We start from the raw sequence: 16,724 nt of genomic DNA, 5'->3' as shown, positions 1-16,724 counted from the left end.
TTGAAGAGATTCTGAGCAGTAGTTTTGGAGGTAGGATTGGAACAAAAATCGGCGGAATAATAATAATAATAATAATAATAATAATAATAAATAATAATAATAATAATAAATCGAACAATTACAATAGGGCTCTTGCCAGGATGGCAGGGAGCCCTAATAAGAAATCCTTATTTTTGCGATTTTGGCACTTTTGACCCTGGGATCGGGTAGCTGGACTAAAACCATTTAAAAAAATTCAAGGTCACCAAGGTCACGGGGTCAAGGTCATTTAGGTGGTCCGTAAAACGAAAATGTACTTTTTTTGGCGAGCTCTCACGCGACTGTTATTGCATGTATGGTGGAAGTGGTTGGTAATTATGCATTACCCCGACCAGTTCTAGCACATGTATAGGTAAATTTTGATGATATGCATGTCCGCCGTCCGTCCGCGCGTCTGTCCACCAAAACTCTGTTTTGTCATTTTCTCACGTACTATCTAACTTACAAAGCTGAAACTTTGCAGACATCTTCCCATGGTCTGTATCTAATAGTGCTGGGAATATCAATTCATTTCGTTGTCAAGTTTGGTTTCCATGGCAACCTGACGAAGAAAAACTTAAATCCAAGATGGCGGCCAAACGGCTGGAAATATCCATTTTGACGGCCCGATCGAAAATGATCGCTATCTCATGACGGTGTCACATGCAAAATATGGTAGCTATTGGAGCAATTTTGGCGGAGATATATGCTGTTTTGTGCCGTTTTTATCACTTTTGGCATTTTCACGGTCTTTAATCCAATATGGACGCTAAATGACGCAACTTTTGACAAACAGCTAAGAACAGGAAATGTTCAGCGTCTGATGCTGGTGCATTGTGGTAATTTGTAGCACTTTCTATCAAGAACTTTAGCAGCTACGTAGTTTGCAAAGTAAAAATATGAGAGGCTAGCTAAATCCAATATGGCCGCCACATCACGTGACTTTTGACATAAGAGCAAGAATAGATCTTGTTCAGCAACCAAAGCAAGACTCATCAGTAGTTGTTCAAGTGCCTTACCTGATAAGTTTCCAATGCTAGAGCTTGCTAAAGATGTCCTATAAAAAGTTTGAAAATAACTTTCAGCCGGAAGTTGCAGTCAATATGGCGGCCATTGAAGACATATCTCAGAATGTTTTCTTTGAAGTTGTTAGTATGGTACTTGGAGCCAAAGTCTGGAGAGTTTGGAAGCTTTCGAGCTGGTAGTTTGAGCTGAGGAGATTTTGGGAGTCAAGTACTGAGATATCTGCTAAAAAACAGTGCAAAAACACTTAATCCGATCTGGAGGCCAAACGAAGCAATTTCGCTACATTGGATGTGTAGAGAATTTGTTGGCCATCTGATTGCGCACCAGTTCAAGAATTTTGGAAGTCTTTGGAGCTTTCGTGGCGGAGATATTAGCTGTTGAAATCGCGATTTTTAAAGTTGTTTTGAGTTATCTGCCCTTAGTCTTTGAGTCTAGAGTCTTGGGATTTTTGTGGTATCTGCTTCAGGACCTAAGCTATCTTTGTGGAAATTTTGAAGAGATTCTGAGCAGTAGTTTTGGAGGTAGGATTGGAACAAAAATCGGCGGAATAATAATAATAATAATAATAATAATAATAATAAATAATAATAATAATAATAAATCGAACAATTACAATAGGGCTCTTGCCAGGATGGCAGGGAGCCCTAATAAGAAATCCTTATTTTTGCGATTTTGGCACTTTTGACCCTGGGATCGGGTAGCTGGACTAAAACCATTTAAAAAAATTCAAGGTCACCAAGGTCACGGGGTCAAGGTCATTTAGGTGGTCCGTAAAACGAAAATGTACTTTTTTTGGCGAGCTCTCACGCGACTGTTATTGCATGTATGGTGGAAGTGGTTGGTAATTATGCATTACCCCGACCAGTTCTAGCACATGTATAGGTAAATTTTGATGATATGCATGTCCGCCGTCCGTCCGCGCGTCTGTCCACCAAAACTCTGTTTTGTCATTTTCTCACGTACTATCTAACTTACAAAGCTGAAACTTTGCAGACATCTTCCCATGGTCTGTATCTAATAGTGCTGGGAATATCAATTCATTTCGTTGTCAAGTTTGGTTTCCATGGCAACCTGACGAAGAAAAACTTAAATCCAAGATGGCGGCCAAACGGCTGGAAATATCCATTTTGACGGCCCGATCGAAAATGATCGCTATCTCATGACGGTGTCACATGCAAAATATGGTAGCTATTGGAGCAATTTTGGCGGAGATATATGCTGTTTTGTGCCGTTTTTATCACTTTTGGCATTTTCACGGTCTTTAATCCAATATGGACGCTAAATGACGCAACTTTTGACAAACAGCTAAGAACAGGAAATGTTCAGCGTCTGATGCTGGTGCATTGTGGTAATTTGTAGCACTTTCTATCAAGAACTTTAGCAGCTACGTAGTTTGCAAAGTAAAAATATGAGAGGCTAGCTAAATCCAATATGGCCGCCACATCACGTGACTTTTGACATAAGAGCAAGAATAGATCTTGTTCAGCAACCAAAGCAAGACTCATCAGTAGTTGTTCAAGTGCCTTACCTGATAAGTTTCCAATGCTAGAGCTTGCTAAAGATGTCCTATAAAAAGTTTGAAAATAACTTTCAGCCGGAAGTTGCAGTCAATATGGCGGCCATTGAAGACATATCTCAGAATGTTTTCTTTGAAGTTGTTAGTATGGTACTTGGAGCCAAAGTCTGGAGAGTTTGGAAGCTTTCGAGCTGGTAGTTTGAGCTGAGGAGATTTTGGGAGTCAAGTACTGAGATATCTGCTAAAAAACAGTGCAAAAACACTTAATCCGATCTGGAGGCCAAACGAAGCAATTTCGCTACATTGGATGTGTAGAGAATTTGTTGGCCATCTGATTGCGCACCAGTTCAAGAATTTTGGAAGTCTTTGGAGCTTTCGTGGCGGAGATATTAGCTGTTGAAATCGCGATTTTTAAAGTTGTTTTGAGTTATCTGCCCTTAGTCTTTGAGTCTAGAGTCTTGGGATTTTTGTGGTATCTGCTTCAGGACCTAAGCTATCTTTGTGGAAATTTTGAAGAGATTCTGAGCAGTAGTTTTGGAGGTAGGATTGGAACAAAAATCGGCGGAATAATAATAATAATAATAATAATAATAATAATAAATAATAATAATAATAATAAATCGAACAATTACAATAGGGCTCTTGCCAGGATGGCAGGGAGCCCTAATAAGAAATCCTTATTTTTGCGATTTTGGCACTTTTGACCCTGGGATCGGGTAGCTGGACTAAAACCATTTAAAAAAATTCAAGGTCACCAAGGTCACGGGGTCAAGGTCATTTAGGTGGTCCGTAAAACGAAAATGTACTTTTTTTGGCGAGCTCTCACGCGACTGTTATTGCATGTATGGTGGAAGTGGTTGGTAATTATGCATTACCCCGACCAGTTCTAGCACATGTATAGGTAAATTTTGATGATATGCATGTCCGCCGTCCGTCCGCGCGTCTGTCCACCAAAACTCTGTTTTGTCATTTTCTCACGTACTATCTAACTTACAAAGCTGAAACTTTGCAGACATCTTCCCATGGTCTGTATCTAATAGTGCTGGGAATATCAATTCATTTCGTTGTCAAGTTTGGTTTCCATGGCAACCTGACGAAGAAAAACTTAAATCCAAGATGGCGGCCAAACGGCTGGAAATATCCATTTTGACGGCCCGATCGAAAATGATCGCTATCTCATGACGGTGTCACATGCAAAATATGGTAGCTATTGGAGCAATTTTGGCGGAGATATATGCTGTTTTGTGCCGTTTTTATCACTTTTGGCATTTTCACGGTCTTTAATCCAATATGGACGCTAAATGACGCAACTTTTGACAAACAGCTAAGAACAGGAAATGTTCAGCGTCTGATGCTGGTGCATTGTGGTAATTTGTAGCACTTTCTATCAAGAACTTTAGCAGCTACGTAGTTTGCAAAGTAAAAATATGAGAGGCTAGCTAAATCCAATATGGCCGCCACATCACGTGACTTTTGACATAAGAGCAAGAATAGATCTTGTTCAGCAACCAAAGCAAGACTCATCAGTAGTTGTTCAAGTGCCTTACCTGATAAGTTTCCAATGCTAGAGCTTGCTAAAGATGTCCTATAAAAAGTTTGAAAATAACTTTCAGCCGGAAGTTGCAGTCAATATGGCGGCCATTGAAGACATATCTCAGAATGTTTTCTTTGAAGTTGTTAGTATGGTACTTGGAGCCAAAGTCTGGAGAGTTTGGAAGCTTTCGAGCTGGTAGTTTGAGCTGAGGAGATTTTGGGAGTCAAGTACTGAGATATCTGCTAAAAAACAGTGCAAAAACACTTAATCCGATCTGGAGGCCAAACGAAGCAATTTCGCTACATTGGATGTGTAGAGAATTTGTTGGCCATCTGATTGCGCACCAGTTCAAGAATTTTGGAAGTCTTTGGAGCTTTCGTGGCGGAGATATTAGCTGTTGAAATCGCGATTTTTAAAGTTGTTTTGAGTTATCTGCCCTTAGTCTTTGAGTCTAGAGTCTTGGGATTTTTGTGGTATCTGCTTCAGGACCTAAGCTATCTTTGTGGAAATTTTGAAGAGATTCTGAGCAGTAGTTTTGGAGGTAGGATTGGAACAAAAATCGGCGGAATAATAATAATAATAATAATAATAATAATAATAAATAATAATAATAATAATAAATCGAACAATTACAATAGGGCTCTTGCCAGGATGGCAGGGAGCCCTAATAAGAAATCCTTATTTTTGCGATTTTGGCACTTTTGACCCTGGGATCGGGTAGCTGGACTAAAACCATTTAAAAAAATTCAAGGTCACCAAGGTCACGGGGTCAAGGTCATTTAGGTGGTCCGTAAAACGAAAATGTACTTTTTTTGGCGAGCTCTCACGCGACTGTTATTGCATGTATGGTGGAAGTGGTTGGTAATTATGCATTACCCCGACCAGTTCTAGCACATGTATAGGTAAATTTTGATGATATGCATGTCCGCCGTCCGTCCGCGCGTCTGTCCACCAAAACTCTGTTTTGTCATTTTCTCACGTACTATCTAACTTACAAAGCTGAAACTTTGCAGACATCTTCCCATGGTCTGTATCTAATAGTGCTGGGAATATCAATTCATTTCGTTGTCAAGTTTGGTTTCCATGGCAACCTGACGAAGAAAAACTTAAATCCAAGATGGCGGCCAAACGGCTGGAAATATCCATTTTGACGGCCCGATCGAAAATGATCGCTATCTCATGACGGTGTCACATGCAAAATATGGTAGCTATTGGAGCAATTTTGGCGGAGATATATGCTGTTTTGTGCCGTTTTTATCACTTTTGGCATTTTCACGGTCTTTAATCCAATATGGACGCTAAATGACGCAACTTTTGACAAACAGCTAAGAACAGGAAATGTTCAGCGTCTGATGCTGGTGCATTGTGGTAATTTGTAGCACTTTCTATCAAGAACTTTAGCAGCTACGTAGTTTGCAAAGTAAAAATATGAGAGGCTAGCTAAATCCAATATGGCCGCCACATCACGTGACTTTTGACATAAGAGCAAGAATAGATCTTGTTCAGCAACCAAAGCAAGACTCATCAGTAGTTGTTCAAGTGCCTTACCTGATAAGTTTCCAATGCTAGAGCTTGCTAAAGATGTCCTATAAAAAGTTTGAAAATAACTTTCAGCCGGAAGTTGCAGTCAATATGGCGGCCATTGAAGACATATCTCAGAATGTTTTCTTTGAAGTTGTTAGTATGGTACTTGGAGCCAAAGTCTGGAGAGTTTGGAAGCTTTCGAGCTGGTAGTTTGAGCTGAGGAGATTTTGGGAGTCAAGTACTGAGATATCTGCTAAAAAACAGTGCAAAAACACTTAATCCGATCTGGAGGCCAAACGAAGCAATTTCGCTACATTGGATGTGTAGAGAATTTGTTGGCCATCTGATTGCGCACCAGTTCAAGAATTTTGGAAGTCTTTGGAGCTTTCGTGGCGGAGATATTAGCTGTTGAAATCGCGATTTTTAAAGTTGTTTTGAGTTATCTGCCCTTAGTCTTTGAGTCTAGAGTCTTGGGATTTTTGTGGTATCTGCTTCAGGACCTAAGCTATCTTTGTGGAAATTTTGAAGAGATTCTGAGCAGTAGTTTTGGAGGTAGGATTGGAACAAAAATCGGCGGAATAATAATAATAATAATAATAATAATAATAATAAATAATAATAATAATAATAAATCGAACAATTACAATAGGGCTCTTGCCAGGATGGCAGGGAGCCCTAATAAGAAATCCTTATTTTTGCGATTTTGGCACTTTTGACCCTGGGATCGGGTAGCTGGACTAAAACCATTTAAAAAAATTCAAGGTCACCAAGGTCACGGGGTCAAGGTCATTTAGGTGGTCCGTAAAACGAAAATGTACTTTTTTTGGCGAGCTCTCACGCGACTGTTATTGCATGTATGGTGGAAGTGGTTGGTAATTATGCATTACCCCGACCAGTTCTAGCACATGTATAGGTAAATTTTGATGATATGCATGTCCGCCGTCCGTCCGCGCGTCTGTCCACCAAAACTCTGTTTTGTCATTTTCTCACGTACTATCTAACTTACAAAGCTGAAACTTTGCAGACATCTTCCCATGGTCTGTATCTAATAGTGCTGGGAATATCAATTCATTTCGTTGTCAAGTTTGGTTTCCATGGCAACCTGACGAAGAAAAACTTAAATCCAAGATGGCGGCCAAACGGCTGGAAATATCCATTTTGACGGCCCGATCGAAAATGATCGCTATCTCATGACGGTGTCACATGCAAAATATGGTAGCTATTGGAGCAATTTTGGCGGAGATATATGCTGTTTTGTGCCGTTTTTATCACTTTTGGCATTTTCACGGTCTTTAATCCAATATGGACGCTAAATGACGCAACTTTTGACAAACAGCTAAGAACAGGAAATGTTCAGCGTCTGATGCTGGTGCATTGTGGTAATTTGTAGCACTTTCTATCAAGAACTTTAGCAGCTACGTAGTTTGCAAAGTAAAAATATGAGAGGCTAGCTAAATCCAATATGGCCGCCACATCACGTGACTTTTGACATAAGAGCAAGAATAGATCTTGTTCAGCAACCAAAGCAAGACTCATCAGTAGTTGTTCAAGTGCCTTACCTGATAAGTTTCCAATGCTAGAGCTTGCTAAAGATGTCCTATAAAAAGTTTGAAAATAACTTTCAGCCGGAAGTTGCAGTCAATATGGCGGCCATTGAAGACATATCTCAGAATGTTTTCTTTGAAGTTGTTAGTATGGTACTTGGAGCCAAAGTCTGGAGAGTTTGGAAGCTTTCGAGCTGGTAGTTTGAGCTGAGGAGATTTTGGGAGTCAAGTACTGAGATATCTGCTAAAAAACAGTGCAAAAACACTTAATCCGATCTGGAGGCCAAACGAAGCAATTTCGCTACATTGGATGTGTAGAGAATTTGTTGGCCATCTGATTGCGCACCAGTTCAAGAATTTTGGAAGTCTTTGGAGCTTTCGTGGCGGAGATATTAGCTGTTGAAATCGCGATTTTTAAAGTTGTTTTGAGTTATCTGCCCTTAGTCTTTGAGTCTAGAGTCTTGGGATTTTTGTGGTATCTGCTTCAGGACCTAAGCTATCTTTGTGGAAATTTTGAAGAGATTCTGAGCAGTAGTTTTGGAGGTAGGATTGGAACAAAAATCGGCGGAATAATAATAATAATAATAATAATAATAATAATAAATAATAATAATAATAATAAATCGAACAATTACAATAGGGCTCTTGCCAGGATGGCAGGGAGCCCTAATAATAAATCTATCAATAACAATAGGGCTCTTGCCAAGATGGCAGGGAGCCCTAATAAGATTTTCTTTTTTTTGCGATTTTGGCACTTTTGACCCCGGGATCGGGTAGCTGGACTAAAACCATTTTAAAAAATTCAAGGTCACCAAGGTCACGGGGTCAAGGTCATGTAGGTGATCCGTAAAACGAAAATGTACTTTTTTTGGCGAGCTCTCACGCGACTGTTATTGCATGTATGGTGGAAGTGGTTGGTAATTATGCATTACCCCGACCAGTTCTAGCACATGTATAGGTAAATTTTGATGATATGCATGTCCGCAGTCCGTCCGCGCGTCTGTCCACCAAAACTCTGTTTTGTCATTTTCTCACGAACTATCTAAGTTACAAAGCTGAAACTTTGCAGACATCTTCCCATGGTCTGTATCTAATAGTGCTGTGAATATCACTGCATTCCGTTGTCAAGTTTGGTTTCCATGGCAACCTGACGACAAAAACCTTAAATCCAAGATGGCGGCCAAACGGCTGGAACTATCCATTTTTAGGCCTGGATCGAAAATGATCGCTATCTTATGACGGTGTCACATGCAAAATATGGTAGCTATTGGAGCAATTTTGGCGGAGATATATGCTGTTTTGTGCCGTTTTTATCACTTTTGGCATTTTCAAGGTCTTTAATCCAATATGGACGCTAAATGACGCAACTTTTGACAAACAGCTAAGAACATGAAATGTTCAGCGCCTGATGCTGGTGCATTGTGGTCATTTGTAGCACTTTCTATCAAGAACTTTAGCAGCTACGTAGTTTGCAAAGTAAAAATATGAGAGTCTAGCAAAATCCAACATGGCCGCCACATCACGTGACTTTTGACATAAGAGCAAGAAGAGATCTTGTTCAGCAACCAAAGCAAGACTCAACAGAAGTTCTTCAAATGCCTTACCTGATAAGTTTCCAATGCTAGAGCTTGCTAAAGATGTCCTATAAAAAGTTTCAAAATAACTTTCAGCCGGAAGTTGGAGTCAATATGGCGGCCATTGAAGACATATCTCAGCATTTTTTCTTCGAAGTTGTTAGTATGGTACTTGGAGCCAAAGTGTGGAGAGTTTGGAAGCTTTTGAGCTGGTAGTTTGAGCTGAGGAGATTTTGGGAGTCAAGTACTGAGATATCTGCTAAAAAACAGTGCAAAAACACTTAATCCGATCTGGAGGCCAAACGAAGCAATTTCGCTATATTGGATGTGTAGAGAATTTGTTGGCCATCTGAATGCGCACCAGTTCAAGAATTTTGGAAGTCTTTGGAGCTTTCGTGGCGGAGATATTAGCTGTTGAAATCGCGATTTTTAAAGTTGTTTTGAGTTATCTGCCCTTAGTCTTTGAGTCTAGAGTCTTGGGATTTTTGTGGGCATAGCTTCAGTAGCTAAGCTATCTTTGTGGAAATTTTCAAGAGATTCTGATCAGTAGTTTTGGAGGTACGATTGGAACAAAAATCGGCGGAATAATAATAATAATAATAAAGAATAATAATAAATCTATCAATAACAATAGGGCTCTTGCCAAGATGGCAGGGAGCCCTAATAAATCGAACAATTACAATAGGGCTCTTGCCTTGTAGGCAGGGAGCCCTAATAAGAATTCCTTATTTTTGCGATTTTGGCACTTTTGACCCCGGGATCGGGTAGCTGGACTAAAACCATTTTAAAAAATTCAAGGTCACCAAGGTCACGGGGTCAAGGTCATTTAGGTGGTCCGTAAAACGAAAATGTACTTTATTTGGTGAGCTCTCACGCGACTGTTATTGCATGTATGGTGGAAGTGATTAGTAATTATGCATTACCCCGACCAGTTCTAGCATATGTATAGGTGAATTTTGATGATATGCATGTCCGCCGTCCGTCCGCGCGTCTGTCCACCAAAACTCTGTTTTGTCATTTTCTCACGAACTATCTAACTTACAAAGCTGAAACTTTGCAGACATCTTCCTATGGTCTGTATATAACAGTTCTGTGAATATCAATGCATTCCGTTGTCAAGTTTGGTTTCCATGGCAACCTGACGACAAAAAACTTAAATCCAAGATGGCGGCCAAACGGCTGGAAATATCCATTTTTAAGCCTGGATCGAAAATGATCGCTATCTTATGACGGTGTCACATGCAAAATATGGAGGTTATTGGAGCAATTTTGGCGGAGATATATGCTGTTTTGTGCCGTTTTTATCACTTTTGGCATTTTCACGGTCTTTAATCCAATATGGACGCTAAATGACGCAACTTTTGACAAACAGCTAAGAACATGAAATGTTCAGCGTCTCATGCTGGTGCATTGTGGTAATTTGTAGCACTTTCTATCAAGAACTTTAGCAGCTACGTAGTTTGCAAAGTAAAAATATGAGAGGCTAGCAAAATCCAATATGGCCGCCACATCACGTGACTTTTGACATAAGAGCAAGAAGAGATCTTGTTCAGCAACCAAAGCAAGACTCAACAGAAGTTCTTCAAATGCCTTACCTCATAAGTTTCCAATGCCAGAGCTAGCTAAAGATGTCCTCTCAAAAGTTTAAAAATAACTTTGAGCCGGATGTTGGAGTCAATATGGCGGCCATTGAAGACATATCTGAGGATTTTTTCTTTGAAGTTGTTAGTATGGTACTTGGAGCCAAAGTGTGGAGAGTTTGGAAGCTTTTGAGCTGGTAGTTTGAGCTGAGGAGATTTGGGGAGTCAAGTACTGAGAAATCTGCTAAAAAACAGTGCCAAAACACTTAATCCAATATGGAGGCCAAACGAAGCAATTTGGCTACATTGGATGTGTAGAGATTTTGTTTGGCTTCTGATTCTGGATCTGTTCAGGAATTTTGGAAGTCTTTGGAGCTTTCGTGGCGGAGTTATGAGCTGTTGAAATTGGGATTTTTAGAGTTGTTTTGAGTTATCTGCCCTTAGTCTTGGAGTCTAGAGTCTTGAGATTTTTGTGGTATCTGCTTCAGGACCTGAGCTATCTTTGTGGAAATTTTGAAGAGATTCTGAGCAGTAGTTTTGGAGGTAGGATTGGAACAAAAATCGGCGGAATAATAATAAATAATAATAATAATAATAATAATAATAAATCGAACAATTACAATAGGGCTCTTGCCTTGTAGGCAGGGAGCCCTAATAATAATAATAAATCGAACAATTACAATAGGGCTCTTGCCAGGATGGCAGGGAGCCCTAATAAGAAATCCTTATTTTTGCGATTTTGGCACTTTTGACCCTGGGATCGGGTAGCTGGACTAAAACCATTTAAAAAAATTCAAGGTCACCAAGGTCACGGGGTCAAGGTCATTTAGGTGGTCCGTCAAACGAAAATGTACTTTTTGGGGCGAGCTCTCACGCGTCTGTTATTGCATGTATGGTGGAAGTGGTTGGTAATTATGCATTACCCCGACCAGTTCTAGCACATGTATAGGTAAATTTTGATGATATGCATGTCCGCCGTCCGTCCGCGCGTCTGTCCACCAAAACTCTGTTTTGTCATTTTCTCACGAACTATTTAACTTACAAAGCTGAAACTTTGCAGACATCTTCCCATGGTCTGTATCTAATAGTGCTGTGAATATCAACTCATTTCGTTGTCAAGTTTGGTTTCCATGGCAACCTGACGAAGAAAAACTTAAATCCAAGATGGCGGCCAAACGGCTGGAAATATCCATTTTGACGACCCGATCGAAAATGATCGGTATCTCATGACGGTGTCACATGCAAAATAGGGTAGCTATTGGAGCAATTTTGGCGGAGATATATGCTGTTTTGTGCCGTTTTTATCACTTTTGGCATTTTCACGGTCTTTAATCCAATATGGACGCTAAATGACGTAACTTTTGACAAACAGCTAAGAACAGGAAATGTTCAGCGTCTGATGCTGGTGCATTGTGGTCATTTGTAGCACTTTCTATCAAGAACTTTAGCAGCTACGTAGTTTGCAAAGTAAAAATATGAGAGGCTACCAAAATCCAATATGGCCGCCACATCACGTGACTTTTGACATAAGAGCAAGAATAGATCTTGTTCAGCAACCAAAGCAAGACTCATCAGTAGTTGTTCAAGTGCCTTACCTGATAAGTTTCCAATGCTAGAGCTTGCTAAAGATGTCCTATAAAAAGTTTGAAAATAACTTTCAGCCGGAAGTTGCAGTCAATATGGCGGCCATTGAAGACATATCTCAGAATTTTTTCTTTGAAGTTGTTAGTATGGTACTTGGAGCCAAAGTCTGGAGAGTTTGGAAGCTTTGGAGCTGGTAGTTTGAGCTGAGGAGATTTTGGGAGTCAAGTACTGAGATATCTGCTAAAAAACAGTGCCAAAACACTTAATCCGATCTGGAGGCCAAACGAAGCAATTTCGCTACATTGGATGTGTAGAGAATTTGTTGGCCATCTGATTGCGCACCAGTTCAAGAATTTTGGAAGTCTTTGGAGCTTTCGTGGCGGAGATATTAGCTGTTGAAATCGCGATTTTTAAAGTTGTTTTGAGTTATCTGCCCTTAGTCTTTGAGTCTAGAGTCTTGGGATTTTTGTGGTATCTGCTTCAGGACCTAAGCTATCTTTGTGGAAATTTTGAAGAGATTCTGAGCAGTAGTTTTGGAGGTAGGATTGGAACAAAAATCGGCGGAATAATAATAATAATAATAATAATAATAATAATAAATAATAATAATAATAATAAATCGAACAATTACAATAGGGCTCTTGCCAGGATGGCAGGGAGCCCTAATAAGAAATCCTTATTTTTGCGATTTTGGCACTTTTGACCCTGGGATCGGGTAGCTGGACTAAAACCATTTAAAAAAATTCAAGGTCACCAAGGTCACGGGGTCAAGGTCATTTAGGTGGTCCGTCAAACGAAAATGTACTTTTTGGGGCGAGCTCTCACGCGTCTGTTATTGCATGTATGGTGGAAGTGGTTGGTAATTATGCATTACCCCGACCAGTTCTAGCACATGTATAGGTAAATTTTGATGATATGCATGTCCGCCGTCCGTCCGCGCGTCTGTCCACCAAAACTCTGTTTTGTCATTTTCTCACGAACTATTTAACTTACAAAGCTGAAACTTTGCAGACATCTTCCCATGGTCTGTATCTAATAGTGCTGTGAATATCAACTCATTTCGTTGTCAAGTTTGGTTTCCATGGCAACCTGACGAAGAAAAACTTAAATCCAAGATGGCGGCCAAACGGCTGGAAATATCCATTTTGACGACCCGATCGAAAATGATCGGTATCTCATGACGGTGTCACATGCAAAATAGGGTAGCTATTGGAGCAATTTTGGCGGAGATATATGCTGTTTTGTGCCGTTTTTATCACTTTTGGCATTTTCACGGTCTTTAATCCAATATGGACGCTAAATGACGTAACTTTTGACAAACAGCTAAGAACAGGAAATGTTCAGCGTCTGATGCTGGTGCATTGTGGTCATTTGTAGCACTTTCTATCAAGAACTTTAGCAGCTACGTAGTTTGCAAAGTAAAAATATGAGAGGCTACCAAAATCCAATATGGCCGCCACATCACGTGACTTTTGACATAAGAGCAAGAATAGATCTTGTTCAGCAACCAAAGCAAGACTCATCAGTAGTTGTTCAAGTGCCTTACCTGATAAGTTTCCAATGCTAGAGCTTGCTAAAGATGTCCTATAAAAAGTTTGAAAATAACTTTCAGCCGGAAGTTGCAGTCAATATGGCGGCCATTGAAGACATATCTCAGAATTTTTTCTTTGAAGTTGTTAGTATGGTACTTGGAGCCAAAGTCTGGAGAGTTTGGAAGCTTTGGAGCTGGTAGTTTGAGCTGAGGAGATTTTGGGAGTCAAGTACTGAGATATCTGCTAAAAAACAGTGCCAAAACACTTAATCCGATCTGGAGGCCAAACGAAGCAATTTCGCTACATTGGATGTGTAGAGAATTTGTTGGCCATCTGATTGCGCACCAGTTCAAGAATTTTGGAAGTCTTTGGAGCTTTCGTGGCGGAGATATTAGCTGTTGAAATCGCGATTTTTAAAGTTGTTTTGAGTTATCTGCCCTTAGTCTTTGAGTCTAGAGTCTTGGGATTTTTGTGGTATCTGCTTCAGGACCTAAGCTATCTTTGTGGAAATTTTGAAGAGATTCTGAGCAGTAGTTTTGGAGGTAGGATTGGAACAAAAATCGGCGGAATAATAATAATAATAATAATAATAATAATAATAAATAATAATAATAATAATAAATCGAACAATTACAATAGGGCTCTTGCCAGGATGGCAGGGAGCCCTAATAAGAAATCCTTATTTTTGCGATTTTGGCACTTTTGACCCTGGGATCGGGTAGCTGGACTAAAACCATTTAAAAAAATTCAAGGTCACCAAGGTCACGGGGTCAAGGTCATTTAGGTGGTCCGTCAAACGAAAATGTACTTTTTGGGGCGAGCTCTCACGCGTCTGTTATTGCATGTATGGTGGAAGTGGTTGGTAATTATGCATTACCCCGACCAGTTCTAGCACATGTATAGGTAAATTTTGATGATATGCATGTCCGCCGTCCGTCCGCGCGTCTGTCCACCAAAACTCTGTTTTGTCATTTTCTCACGAACTATTTAACTTACAAAGCTGAAACTTTGCAGACATCTTCCCATGGTCTGTATCTAATAGTGCTGTGAATATCAACTCATTTCGTTGTCAAGTTTGGTTTCCATGGCAACCTGACGAAGAAAAACTTAAATCCAAGATGGCGGCCAAACGGCTGGAAATATCCATTTTGACGACCCGATCGAAAATGATCGGTATCTCATGACGGTGTCACATGCAAAATAGGGTAGCTATTGGAGCAATTTTGGCGGAGATATATGCTGTTTTGTGCCGTTTTTATCACTTTTGGCATTTTCACGGTCTTTAATCCAATATGGACGCTAAATGACGTAACTTTTGACAAACAGCTAAGAACAGGAAATGTTCAGCGTCTGATGCTGGTGCATTGTGGTCATTTGTAGCACTTTCTATCAAGAACTTTAGCAGCTACGTAGTTTGCAAAGTAAAAATATGAGAGGCTACCAAAATCCAATATGGCCGCCACATCACGTGACTTTTGACATAAGAGCAAGAATAGATCTTGTTCAGCAACCAAAGCAAGACTCATCAGTAGTTGTTCAAGTGCCTTACCTGATAAGTTTCCAATGCTAGAGCTTGCTAAAGATGTCCTATAAAAAGTTTGAAAATAACTTTCAGCCGGAAGTTGCAGTCAATATGGCGGCCATTGAAGACATATCTCAGAATTTTTTCTTTGAAGTTGTTAGTATGGTACTTGGAGCCAAAGTCTGGAGAGTTTGGAAGCTTTGGAGCTGGTAGTTTGAGCTGAGGAGATTTTGGGAGTCAAGTACTGAGATATCTGCTAAAAAACAGTGCCAAAACACTTAATCCGATCTGGAGGCCAAACGAAGCAATTTCGCTACATTGGATGTGTAGAGAATTTGTTGGCCATCTGATTGCGCACCAGTTCAAGAATTTTGGAAGTCTTTGGAGCTTTCGTGGCGGAGATATTAGCTGTTGAAATCGCGATTTTTAAAGTTGTTTTGAGTTATCTGCCCTTAGTCTTTGAGTCTAGAGTCTTGGGATTTTTGTGGTATCTGCTTCAGGACCTAAGCTATCTTTGTGGAAATTTTGAAGAGATTCTGAGCAGTAGTTTTGGAGGTAGGATTGGAACAAAAATCGGCGGAATAATAATAATAATAATAATAATAATAATAATAAATAATAATAATAATAATAAATCGAACAATTACAATAGGGCTCTTGCCAGGATGGCAGGGAGCCCTAATAAGAAATCCTTATTTTTGCGATTTTGGCACTTTTGACCCTGGGATCGGGTAGCTGGACTAAAACCATTTAAAAAAATTCAAGGTCACCAAGGTCACGGGGTCAAGGTCATTTAGGTGGTCCGTCAAACGAAAATGTACTTTTTGGGGCGAGCTCTCACGCGTCTGTTATTGCATGTATGGTGGAAGTGGTTGGTAATTATGCATTACCCCGACCAGTTCTAGCACATGTATAGGTAAATTTTGATGATATGCATGTCCGCCGTCCGTCCGCGCGTCTGTCCACCAAAACTCTGTTTTGTCATTTTCTCACGAACTATTTAACTTACAAAGCTGAAACTTTGCAGACATCTTCCCATGGTCTGTATCTAATAGTGCTGTGAATATCAACTCATTTCGTTGTCAAGTTTGGTTTCCATGGCAACCTGACGAAGAAAAACTTAAATCCAAGATGGCGGCCAAACGGCTGGAAATATCCATTTTGACGACCCGATCGAAAATGATCGGTATCTCATGACGGTGTCACATGCAAAATAGGGTAGCTATTGGAGCAATTTTGGCGGAGATATATGCTGTTTTGTGCCGTTTTTATCACTTTTGGCATTTTCACGGTCTTTAATCCAATATGGACGCTAAATGACGTAACTTTTGACAAACAGCTAAGAACAGGAAATGTTCAGCGTCTGATGCTGGTGCATTGTGGTCATTTGTAGCACTTTCTATCAAGAACTTTAGCAGCTACGTAGTTTGCAAAGTAAAAATATGAGAGGCTACCAAAATCCAATATGGCCGCCACATCACGTGACTTTTGACATAAGAGCAAGAATAGATCTTGTTCAGCAACCAAAGCAAGACTCATCAGTAGTTGTTCAAGTGCCTTACCTGATAAGTTTCCAATGCTAGAGCTTGCTAAAGATGTCCTATAAAAAGTTTGAAAATAACTTTCAGCCGGAAGTTGCAGTCAATATGGCGGCCATTGAAGACATATCTCAGAATTTTTTCTTTGAAGTTGTTAGTATGGTACTTGGAGCCAAAGTCTGGAGAGTTTGGAAGCTTTGGAGCTGGTAGTTTGAGCTGAGGAGATTTTGGG

The sequence above is a fragment of the Haliotis rufescens genome, unplaced genomic scaffold, assembly GCF_023055435.1.
Source record: "Haliotis rufescens isolate VD_foot unplaced genomic scaffold, xgHalRufe1.0.p SCAF_20, whole genome shotgun sequence".
Lineage (NCBI taxonomy): Eukaryota > Metazoa > Mollusca > Gastropoda > Lepetellida > Haliotidae > Haliotis > Haliotis rufescens.
This window is presented reverse-complemented; position numbering follows the sequence as displayed.